At 45.9% G+C, this 11,293-nt stretch overlaps 1 long non-coding RNA gene across 1 annotated transcript; it reads right to left on the minus strand.

The window, feature by feature from the left end:
• Positions 1-4,320: 4,320 nt before the first annotated feature.
• Gm27204 (predicted gene 27204) lies at positions 4,321-10,596 on the minus strand. The gene is made up of 3 exons (NR_166646.1): positions 10,171-10,596; positions 7,216-7,418; positions 4,321-5,579 (listed from the first exon to the last, which is right to left on the minus strand). It is a non-coding gene; the product is annotated as a predicted gene 27204 (long non-coding RNA).
• Between the last annotated feature and the right edge of the window lie 697 nt (positions 10,597-11,293).

Genomic DNA, 11,293 nt, shown 5'->3' on the forward strand with positions numbered 1-11,293 from the left:
TGTGTGGGGTCTGAGGAGATAACTTGGTGGTTGAATACCTCCCTGTGAGCTCCAGGACCTGAGTTCGGATCCCTGGCAGCCGTGTAGATGTTGGGCTGAGAGGCAGAGACAAGAGGACCCTGGGGTTTTACTGGCCTGTTAGTATAACTCATCAGTTCTCAACCTTCCTGGTACTGTGACCCTTTCATACAGTTTCTCAGGTTGTAATGACCCCCCCAGCCATACAACAATTTTTCATTGCTGTTTCATAACTGTAATTTTGCTAGTTATGAATTGTAATGTATATATCTGTGTTCTTAGGAAACCCCTGTGAAAGGATCATTCTACCCTCCCCCCCCCAAAAAAAGAGTGAGACCCACAGGTTTGGAACCACTGGTGAGTCCAAACAGCTAGCTCCAGATCCCGTTAGAGACCCTGTCTCAACAAATAATGTGAAGAGTGATAGAGAAAGGTACTGGCCTAAAGATACTGGCCTCCACAGCCTTCATGTGTGCATGTATGTGTGAGTGTACCTACCACACACATACACACACATGAACATACATGCACACACACATACACACATGTACACACACATACACACACATGCACACACACATGTACATACATGCACACAATAGACATACTCACATGCACACACAACTGCATCAGTTTCTGAGAGGGAAGGATTACTGTTTCTCATCTGCCTCATGCAGGTTTCTTTTATCACCTGAAAAAAGTCAGGGAGAGACATGTTGATCTCTTTTGTGGTGAAGGAAATAAAATGATTCTACTCGTCAGATTTCCAAATAGTGATAGGGGATGTTTGAGAGGTTCCAGCAGAGCTGGAGAAGGACAAGGAAGCCAGCCAGTCCCAAGGGTGGGGGACTGAGACATTATTCTATTGAAATGTATCTGAGGGGTCTGGAGAGGGCGCAGAGCTCAATTCTCAGCACCCATGTTGAGTGGCTCATAAGCACCTGCCATTCCAGCTCTGGAGGACCTGGTGTCTTTCTCTAGCCTCTGTGGGCACACATGTGGCATACTTACAAGTAAAAATAAACAGACATCTTTTAGAAGATGCATCTGAGGGGAGAAGCCAGCACTTTCTGGGAAGGCACAGGGAAGGAGATACATAGGGATCATTTCGGCTCCTTCCACACTCTGGCATATGATGTGGGCATGACACCACACTTCTTAGCTATGCACAGTCAGAGTTCTAAGTCACTGCTCTGCGCGTGATAGAAAGAGCATTGAAGTCGGAAACCATCTTTTGTATGCCTTACAGCACAGGTGATTCACAGATTCAAAACTGTCCCACATTCTATAAGACTAGATTCCAGAAAGCCCCACTGTGGGTTGTAAAAAGAGGGTGGCCTGCTGCACCTATAGGAAGGCACTGCTAAAATGGGTGTTTTGAGGTGGGCCAAGGAAGCAACAGAGCTCTCAAAGATGAGCGTCCACGGTGAGGAAGAGTCTGGCAAGGTTGGCCCCTCACTTCTGCACCAGAACATTGTTGCAGGTGGGCTGAGAGCACCTCTGGGGAAGATGAGTGTCCCCCGAACTATATATCCCGTTACCCACTCCCAACTCTGTGAGGTTCAGACAACGCTGACTGTGAAGACAGGGGCCGCGATGCAGAGTGAGCCTTACACACAGCGGAATGGCTTCCGGCCACCATCCTTTTCACGACATACGGCTCAAGAGTGCGCTTTCCATGTCCAAGTCCACGTCTGTTCCTGCCTGCTCACCGTGTGACCCTGGACCTCCGTTTCCACATCAGTAACAGGAACTGTTGTATCCGAGTTCTGTAAAGGCAGCATGAGGGTGTTGAAAGACTGTGTTTAGCAAATTGCTGGTGTGGTGTGGCCATTCTACATGTTTCCTTTGGATTTTATATGTTTAGTTGTCTTGTTTTCCTTGACATTCTAAAAGACCCATTTATTATTTGTGTGTGTGTAGGTGCCTGCATGAGTTTATGTGTACTGTGAATATGTACATGTAGGTGCCCACAGAGGCCAGAAGAGGGAATTGGTTCCCTTGAGCTAGAGTTACATATGGTCGTGAACTGCCCATCCTGGGTGCTGGGAACCAAAAGTAGGTCCTCTGCAAGAGCAGCGAGTGCTCTTAACTGCTGAGGCAACTCCCCAGCTCCAGTCCCCTGTTATTATTTGTTTGTTGATTCTCCCTCTCTTAAGCTCCAAACCATACCCTATTCCCCTTTATTTCATGTTGCGGTTTGAATCTGAAATTTTCTTCCCTGGGATCATACTGAGTACTTAGCTTGTGGTGTAGCTGAAACCAATGGGGCCCTTAGAAGATTGGCTTTCACTGACAGGAGAAGGAACATCACTGGTGGGCTTCCTCTCCCTGTCCCTAGTGGTCAACCACAATGCAAGGAGTCTGCCACCTGCTCCTGCTACTGAACATTCTACCTGGCTTCCCTACCTGGATGGGCTACACTCCCAAAACCATGGGCCAAAATAAGCTTTTTTTCCCTTAAGATTCTTCTTTGGTTGTCACAGCAACTCAGAAGTCACCAATATATCTTGTCTTGAAAAACACAATGAAAACTGTATGATTCAGGGCTGGAGAGATCGCTCAAGAGGTTAAGAGCAGTGACTGCTCCTCCAGAGGCCCTGAGTTCAATTCCTAGCAACCACATGGTGGCTCACAACCATCTGTAATGAGTTCTGGTGCCTGCCTTCTTCTGGCCTGCAGGCATACACAGACAGAATGCTGTATACATAATAAACAAATTAAAATAAGAAAGAAAGAAAGAAAGAAATAAAGAAAGAAAGAAAGAAAGAAAGAAGGAAAGAAAGAAAGAGAGAAAGAGAGAAAGAGAGAAAGAGAGAAAGAGAGAAAGAGAAAGAAAGAGAAAGCAAGCAAGCAAGCCGGGCATGGTGGCACACACTTTTAATCCCAGCACTTAGGAGGCAGAGGCAGTTGGATTTCTGAGTTCGAGGCCAGCCTGGTCTACAGAGTGAGTTCCAGGACAGCCAGGGCTACACAGAGAAACCCTGTCTCGAAAAACCAGCAAAAAAAAAAAAAAAAGAAAAAAAAAGAAAGAGAAAAATCGTATGATCATCTGAAGTATCCATGAAGAAACTAAGAATCAAGGGAGCAAACCTCAAGTGCTCAGTCGTGGATCGATCACTTGAACCAACCTCTGCATACCCAAGGCTAGAGAACCAGCAGGAAAACACTTACCTATAGAAAATAAAAAATGACTCTTGTGTGCAGGGCATAGTGGCTCACACCTTTAATCTCAGTACTCAGAAGGCAGAGACAGGAAGATCTCTGTGAGTTCAAGGCCAGCCTTGTCTACATAGTGGGTTCCAGGACAGACAGAGCTACATAGGAAGGCCCTGTTTCAAAACAAACAAATCCTACTAAAAGAAATTAACTCAGGATGGACCAAATACCTTACTATAAGACCTGAACTCTAAAGTTGTTAGAGGAAGACACTTTAGGGTATAGGCAGACACAAGAACTTTTTGAAAAGGAGATAAGTGCAAAAAATAATTCCCAGAATGGACAAATGGGACTTCAGGAAGTTGAAGTTTCTGTGTAGGAATGGAAAGAACAAAGAGTGAAGAGAGCCTACGAAAGGGGAACAAACCATTGCCAACCACACATCTGATAGATTAACAGACTAATTTCTACAGCTTTAAACACAAGAGGTAGAGGCAGGCAGGTCTCTTGAGTTTGAGCCTGGTCTATTTAGTGAGTTCCATACCAGCCAGGGCTATAGAGAAAGACCTTGTTAAAAAGCAAAAAAAAAAAAAAAAAAAAAAACAAAGACCAAAAACAAAAACAAAAAACCCTCCTAAAATGAAACAACAAAATCCAATCAGTAAGTAGGCAAATGAGCTAAATAGATTGGAAAAAGAGCTATGCCAGGTCAAAATTTGGAGAAACAAAACAAAGCCATCCTTAGCCATCAGAGAGATGCAAATTAAAAGGGTGTTGTGTCAGGCATGGTGGCTCACACCTGTAATCCTGACACTCTAGAATGAGAGGATCCCTGGAAGCTCAGATCAGCCTAGGGGACAGAATAAAACCAAAATCACAGTGAGAGTGAGTGCCTGCTGCTCAATTGTGACCCCAGCACTCACCACCAGGCAGTTGGGAGATGCCTGTAACTTCAGTTCCAAAGTAACTGATGCCCAACACAAAACAATCACAAAAACAACAAAACCCTGACAAATCTGGGCATTGTGACACTCAGGCAGATCTCTGTGAGTTTGAGACCAGCCTGCTCTACAAGGCAAGTCTAGGATAGTAAGGGCTCTGTTACACAAAGAAACCCTGTCTTTTTTTAAAATTATTTTTAAAAAAATTTTTTAAAGATTTATTTATTTATTATATGTAAGTACACTGTAGTTGTCTTCAGACACTCCAGAAGAGGGCATCAGATTTTGTTAGGGATGTTAAGGAATATTTGTGAGCCACAATGTGGTTGCTGGGATTTGAACTCGGGACCTTTGGAAGAGCAGTCAGCGCTCTTAACCACTGACCTATCTAGACAGCCCCAGAAACCCTGTCTTGAAAAACAAAACAGGGCTGGAGAGAGGGCTCAGCCTTAAAAGCATGAACTGTTCTTCAAGAGGTCCTGAGTTTAATTCCCAGCAACCACGTGGTGGCTCACAACCATCTGTAATGGGATCCAATGCCCTCTTCTGGTGTGTGAAGACAGGGACAGTGGACTCACATAAAACAAATAAATTAAAAAAAAAAAAAAAAAACCCAAACTACCAAATGCTTTTTTTTTTTTTTTAGTTTTTAATTTATTTATATGAGCGCTTTATCTGCATGTACTCCTGAAAGCCATTACAGATGGTCATGAGCCACCATGTGGTTGCTGAGAATTGAACTCAGGTCCTCTGGAAGAGGTCCTCTGAAACTAGAACTGCCCTGGGAGAGCACCCAGGCGAAGCTGAGAACATCACAGAAACACCCGAGCTGGTTGCTGCACCGTGTTGCAGTATCCATCAACCAGACAGTGGAAGTGTGATACATAGACACAATGGAATTGTATTCAACCATAAATAATACAGTGTCAGGCTTTACAACCTGAGTTTAGATCCCCTGAACCTAGGTAAAGGTTGGACACAGTAGCATCAGTGGCTGTAATCTGAGCACCATCTGCTAGGACGGGAGGCAAAGAGGGAAGAATGGCTGGCTCTTGCAGGCTGACTAGCCTTGGGTACATAGCCGAAAAGAACAAACAAGAGAGACAGCTGGAAAGCCAGTTTTGATACCATGTTGTCCTCTGACCTCCACATATGCACAATAGTAGTTGTGTATCTGTGTGTGTGCAAGTGCACACACACACCCTGAGGAGGGGGCACAACAGAGATCCTAATTCCTACACACAGTCAATGCTGAAGTACTCCAAGGAACATAGCTGGGGAGGGGCTCTCCAGTTGCTCTGTTATCAGCTTAGTTCCAGAGTCCTTTGAAGTCTTGGGAGGTCGTTCTTCATCGATGGGGGTGAATGGCAGAAGACAGTGCGTGTCCTGGAGGCCTGCCTGGTCTCAGCAGCTGGAAGCAATCCTCCTGCCTCTGATGTGTTTGCTCAGTCTTGTCCCTGACTTTTAAATACAATTTTAAGTTAGGGTTATTTATACCTGCATGTGTTACTGACCGTATATACACACACTCTCTGAGGGCAAGAGCCAGACTTTGGTCATCCTCCTGTCCTCCCCAGCCTCTAGCACAGGGCCACATAGTGGACCAGCTGTAAGAACTCAGGATGGAAGATGGGATGACCTGGGTAACCATAGAGAATCTGCCAATGGAAGTTTTAGGACAGGCTCTCTCATTCCCAGTATACTTAGAAAAGCCCTACAGTGTGCTAGCCTGGGTACTGTAGGCAGGTTAGAACAGTGTATAACCCTGACTACAGACACCTTGCTTACAGTCTTCCGGGGACAGCCAGACACACACGTGCTATTACAATGAAATAGTAATTCAAAAATCAGTCATTCAAAAATAGAAGAAAAACAACTCTCAGAAATAAAACCACCATGTGCAACATACAAAGAGCAAATGCCTAGGAAAATAATATTTGTTGAATAGCCGCTAAGTATTCTAGCACTGCCAGGGGCAAAGGGCAAATTCTGAGGTCGCAGCAATGAGAGATGGCATCAAGAAGCAAGTAGGAAAAAAAAAAGAAAAAAAAAAAAAAAAAAAAAAAACGGGCATGGTGGCGCACACCTTTAGTCCCAGCACTTGAGGGGCAGAGGCAGGCAGATTTCTGAGTTCGAGGCCAGCCTGGTCTACTAAGTGAGTTCCAGGACAGCCAGGGCTACACAGAGAAACCCTGTATTGGGGGTTTTCTCAGTTAATGATTGACACATGAGAGCCCAGCCTACTGTGAGTGGTATCATCCCTGGGTAGGTGATCTTGGGTTGTGTAAGAGAGCAAGCTGAGCCAGCCATGGAGGACAAAACAGTGAGCAGTGATCTCCATGCCCTGTGCTTCAGTTCATGCCCTGATTTTCCTCAATGTCCGATGATGACCTGGGAGTAGTGAGATGAAATCATTCCTTTCCTCCTCGAGTTGTTCTTAGTTTTTTGTTTTTTTTTTTTAATCACAGCAACTTCATTACAGAAAGTAAATTAATACATTGAGAGAGAGAGAGAGAGAGAGAGAGAGAGAGAGATGAAGGGCAAAGGTCAATGTTGGGTATCTCCATTTTTCATTTTATTATTAATTATTATTGTGCTTTTTGTGTACATGAATGTTTGCCTGCTTGTATGTCTGTGTATCACAGTGTGAAGTGCTCTCAGAGCCAGAAGAGGACATCAGATTTCCTGGGACTGGAGTTACAGACTGTTGTCAGCTGCTGTGTGGGTTCTGGGGACCCAATTCAGGTCTTCTGCGAAAGCCACTGGTGCTCTAAACCACTGGGCTGTCTCTCTAGCTCCCTACTGTATTTCTCAAGGCAGAGTATATCAGTGAACTTCCAGATCACTGATTGCCTACACTAGCTGGCCAGCACGTCCTGTGGATCCTCTCATTTCCCTCTTACCAGCACTGGGAATACAGGGGTGAACCCCAGTGCCTGACTTTTTATGTGGGAGGGGATCTGAACTTGGGTCCTCATGATTGTCCATCAAGCACTTTATCCATTGAGCCATCTCCCAGGGCCTACTTTCTGATATTTTTCTAAACGTCAAAATACCATGTATTGCTTTGTTACAGAAAATACCACCAGAATGTTACCTGAACAGTTGTCAAATCTTAGGCAGGAGAAGCCTGTCCAAGCAGTGTGTTCAAAGCTGGGCTAAGGATGAGACCAGAGCATCCTGGATCCTGCCACGTCCTGGCTCTTCATGGCAGATCTGAAGCCAGGCATGCCTGTCAAGGACAAGTCTGATGCTGTTGGCTCCCTCTGTGCTGTGGTACCATTCCACTCACTCCGTTTCCTGCGGAAAAATAGCCAAGACTTTTGTACACACATTTGTAGTCCTGTATGTTTGGAGTCTGTTCCAGGCTTGTCTGTGGCAAATTTCCCATCAATTCCAACAGCAACATGGTGTGATATTTTATCTCAAACATATCTGAGTCGTGTGCTCCAAGCTAGGCCCCCTCAAATCTTTGTCTGACCCTTTTGTTTTGTTTTGTCTTTTTGTTTGTTTGTTTGTTTGTTTGTTTTGGAGACAGGGTGTATATATATATATATATATATATATATAGTCCTGGAACTCACTTAACTAAGATGTCAGTCTTGCAGTTCCCGGAATGCAGAGCCATGAGAAAATAAATGTCTGCAAATCACTTGGTCTTAGTGCTTCATTATAGTAAGACAAATGGACAAAGACACAGGCCATCCTCCATTACACTGATGCTTGGGACCGAGGCTTAGATGGCAACCCGTTGAACTCATCCTAAGCAGAACACATTGCCCATAAACCAAGAGTGCACTTGAGATGCCTACCAGTGTCACAGCTCAGCAGGCTTTGTGGCAGCCATTGTTTCCCCTCAACAGTTCATGGCTGATGGGAACACAGCTCATAGGCAGCTCTTAGCCAGGCAAGAGAGTATGCACAGGATAGCTCTTGGGAAGGATCAAAATTCACGAATCTGGAATTTACATTGAATACATATCCTTTCACATCATCAAGAAGTTAAGAGAGAGAGAGAGAGGGAGAGAGCGAGTGAGTGAGCCTGTGAGGTGTCTCAGTGGTAAAAGTACTTGATGCTCAAGTCTGACAACCCAAGGTCAGTCCCCAGAATCTGCAGTGGAGGGAGGGAAAGAACCAGTTTCCTAAAATTCACATGCCTTTATACTCACCTCGTGTATATACACACACACACACACACACACACACAAAATTATTTTAAGCCAAATCATCATAACATGTAAGTTAGTGTCAAAGTCAGAGTTTCTAGTCCTGCACAAAACATCATGACCAAGAAGCAAGTTGGGAAGGAAAGGGTTTATTCAGCTTACACTTTCCACATTGCTGTTCATCACCAAAGGAAGGCAGGACCGGAACTCACACAAGGCAGGAACCTGGAGTCAGGAGCTGATGCAGAGGACATGGAGGGGTGCTGCTTATTGGACTGCTTCCCCTGGCTTGCTGGATTTGCTTTCTTATAGAACCCAGGACTACCAGCTCAGAGATGGCACCACACACAATGCCCCCACCCCTCTTGATCACTAATTGAGAAAATGCCTTTCAGCTGGATCTCATGGAGGCATTTCCTCAAGGGAAGCTCCTTTCCCTGTGATAACTCCAGCTTGTGTCAAGTTGAAACACAAAAGCAGTCAGTACAGTTTGAGGCTGTCAATATAAGCATACCTTTAAAAATTCACCTTAATTACAATGCAGCCCATACTTGTGATTCAGTGCATTAATGTAACCATGTTAAGAACACCCGTTAGTGGACTGGAGAGATGGCTCAGTGGTTAAGAGCACTTCCAGAGGTCCTGAGTTCAATTCCCAACAACCACCTGGTGGCTCACACCCATCTGTAAAAGGATCTGATGCCCTCTTCTGGTGTGTCTGAAGATAGCTACAGTGTAATCATATACATAAAATAAATAATTCTTTTTAAAAAAATGCCCCATATCAGCCAGGCTATGGTGGCACACATCTTTAATCCCAGCACTCAGAAGGCAGAAGGACGTGACTCTGAGTTTGAGGCCAGCCTGGTCTACAGAGTTCCTGAACAGCCAGGAATAAAAAAATAAAAAGAATTCCCCATATCAAGAATGTCATTGAGAGGCTAGGAATATAACTCAGTTGGTAGAATGCTTGCCTAACGTGCCATAAGCTCTGCTGTCAGTTCTGCTAGCCTTGGACATGATGAGGCTGGAGAGATGGCACACAGCACTGTACTTGAAGAGGCTCTGAGTTCGGTTCTCAGCACCCATTTCAGGTAACTCCCAACCACATGTAACTCAGGCTTTAGAGGGGTTGCTGCCATCTGCTGGGTCCCATGGGTACCCATTCACACATGTGTGTAGCCACATACAGAAAATTTTAAATCTTAAAAACAAACAAATCCTGGGCATGCTGATGGGGGACTGTCACCCAGCACTGGGGAAGCAGAAGCAGGAGAATCGAGTCTCAGCTACCTGGTGAGTTTGACACCCGCCCCCCGCACCCCCTCCTCCCCCCCCCCCGCGGGCTTACAGGAGACTCTGTTTCAAACCCAAAGACCCAAATGAGGAGTAAAGGTGCTTAGGTGGGTCCTGGTATGCAGCCAGATTCCAAACATTGCTTTCATTCTCCAGTCCTCTACTAGAGCAGGTACCATAAGACCTCCTTGTGTGGAGGCTCAGTGGGTAAAGTACTTCCCACTGCAAGTGTGAGGACCTGAGTTCAAATCCCCAGAAACCGAATAAAGCCAAATCCAGCAGAAAGGAGCTATAAGCCCAGTATAGAGGCAGAGACAGGAGAATCCACTGCCCAGCAAACGGGTCTTTTTAAAAAGACCTCTTAGGCCGGGCGTGGTGACGCACGCCTTTAGTCCCAGCACTCGGGAGGCAGAGGCAGGCGGATTTCTGAGTTCGAGGCCAGCCTGGTCTACAAAGTGAGCTCCAGGACAGCCAGGGCTATACAGAGAAACCCTGTCAAAAAAGACCTCTTAGTATCTCCCATAATGTTTACTGAAGAGGCTGAAGGCATTCTAGAATATTGCAGAATGCTCTGGAGTTGCAATACTTACTTATCATAATAGTCCATTCAGCAGCCACAGTATCCCTGCTGTGTGCCAATCAGTTTATCCCATCACCTGCACCTCCGGAGCCCTAAGGACACAGACCGGAGCACTCTGGCTGAGCTGAGCGAGTCAGGAATCCACGGAGAAAACAGGAGGGCAGGGAGGGGCTCTACGGAATTGCTTTAGGAATTCCAGCTGAAGCCGGGAAGGAGGCCCACCGGAGTCAGAGAGCCGGAGGGAGAGCAGGAAGGAATGCAGAAGTGGGTGTGGGTCTGTCCGCTTTCACTCCCTCCAGCCTTTGCTGGGGGGTAAAGTCCACATCTCTCCTCCTTGATGGGCCTCACTTGGAACTCGGTCCCTTTCTAGAGGACCCTACGAAGAGGATGCCAGGCCCCCAGAGCTCTTGTGAGCTGGGAGAACCAACCTTTCTTTCCCTTCTTTTTTTTTTTTTTTTTTTTTTTTTTAAAGATAGATTTATTTATTTATTTATTTTATGAGAGTACACTGTAGCTGTCTTCAGACACTCCAGAAGAGGGCACCAGATCTTGTTATGGATGGTTGTGAGCCACCATGTGGTTGCTGGGATTTGAACTCAGGACCTTCGGAAGAGCAGTCAGTGCTCTTAACCGCTGAGCCATCTCTCCAGCCCTTTCTTTCCCTTCTTTAAGGTCACCTAAGGTGCTCTGAAGCCAAGGATGGAGTCAGAAGCTGCCCTTTCCCCTGTTATCCTCCCTCTTCCCTACAGAGCACTTTCCAGTGCTAGAGAGGAAGTCTTTCCAGTCCCTCCTTAGCCCCACCCCCACCCCCTTCATTGTCCCCAGGGTTGTTGACACCAGAAGGGAACCTGAAGAGCCTAAGAGGTTTTTCCTAGAGCAGTCTACTGCCTCGGGGACACCAGGGAGTGTACTGCAGACCATTAGGAGCCCTGGCAGCGAAGCCCAGTCTGCAAGGCATCAAGAAGCCTTTGTCACCTGCCGCCAGGGGGGATTAGCAACCCAATTGGCTATTTTGAGGTTATCAGTTTAAAATTCCTACGTGGCCTGGAGGCTCTGCTCTGTCTGTATCTGCTGCCCCTCCAGGCAAGGTCTGTCTGTGTGGCTGCTGTCTTCTTCTTAGGTTTATTCAGAGG

This window comes from Mus musculus, chromosome 9 (assembly GCF_000001635.26).
Source record: "Mus musculus strain C57BL/6J chromosome 9, GRCm38.p6 C57BL/6J".
Taxonomy (NCBI): domain Eukaryota; kingdom Metazoa; phylum Chordata; class Mammalia; order Rodentia; family Muridae; genus Mus; species Mus musculus.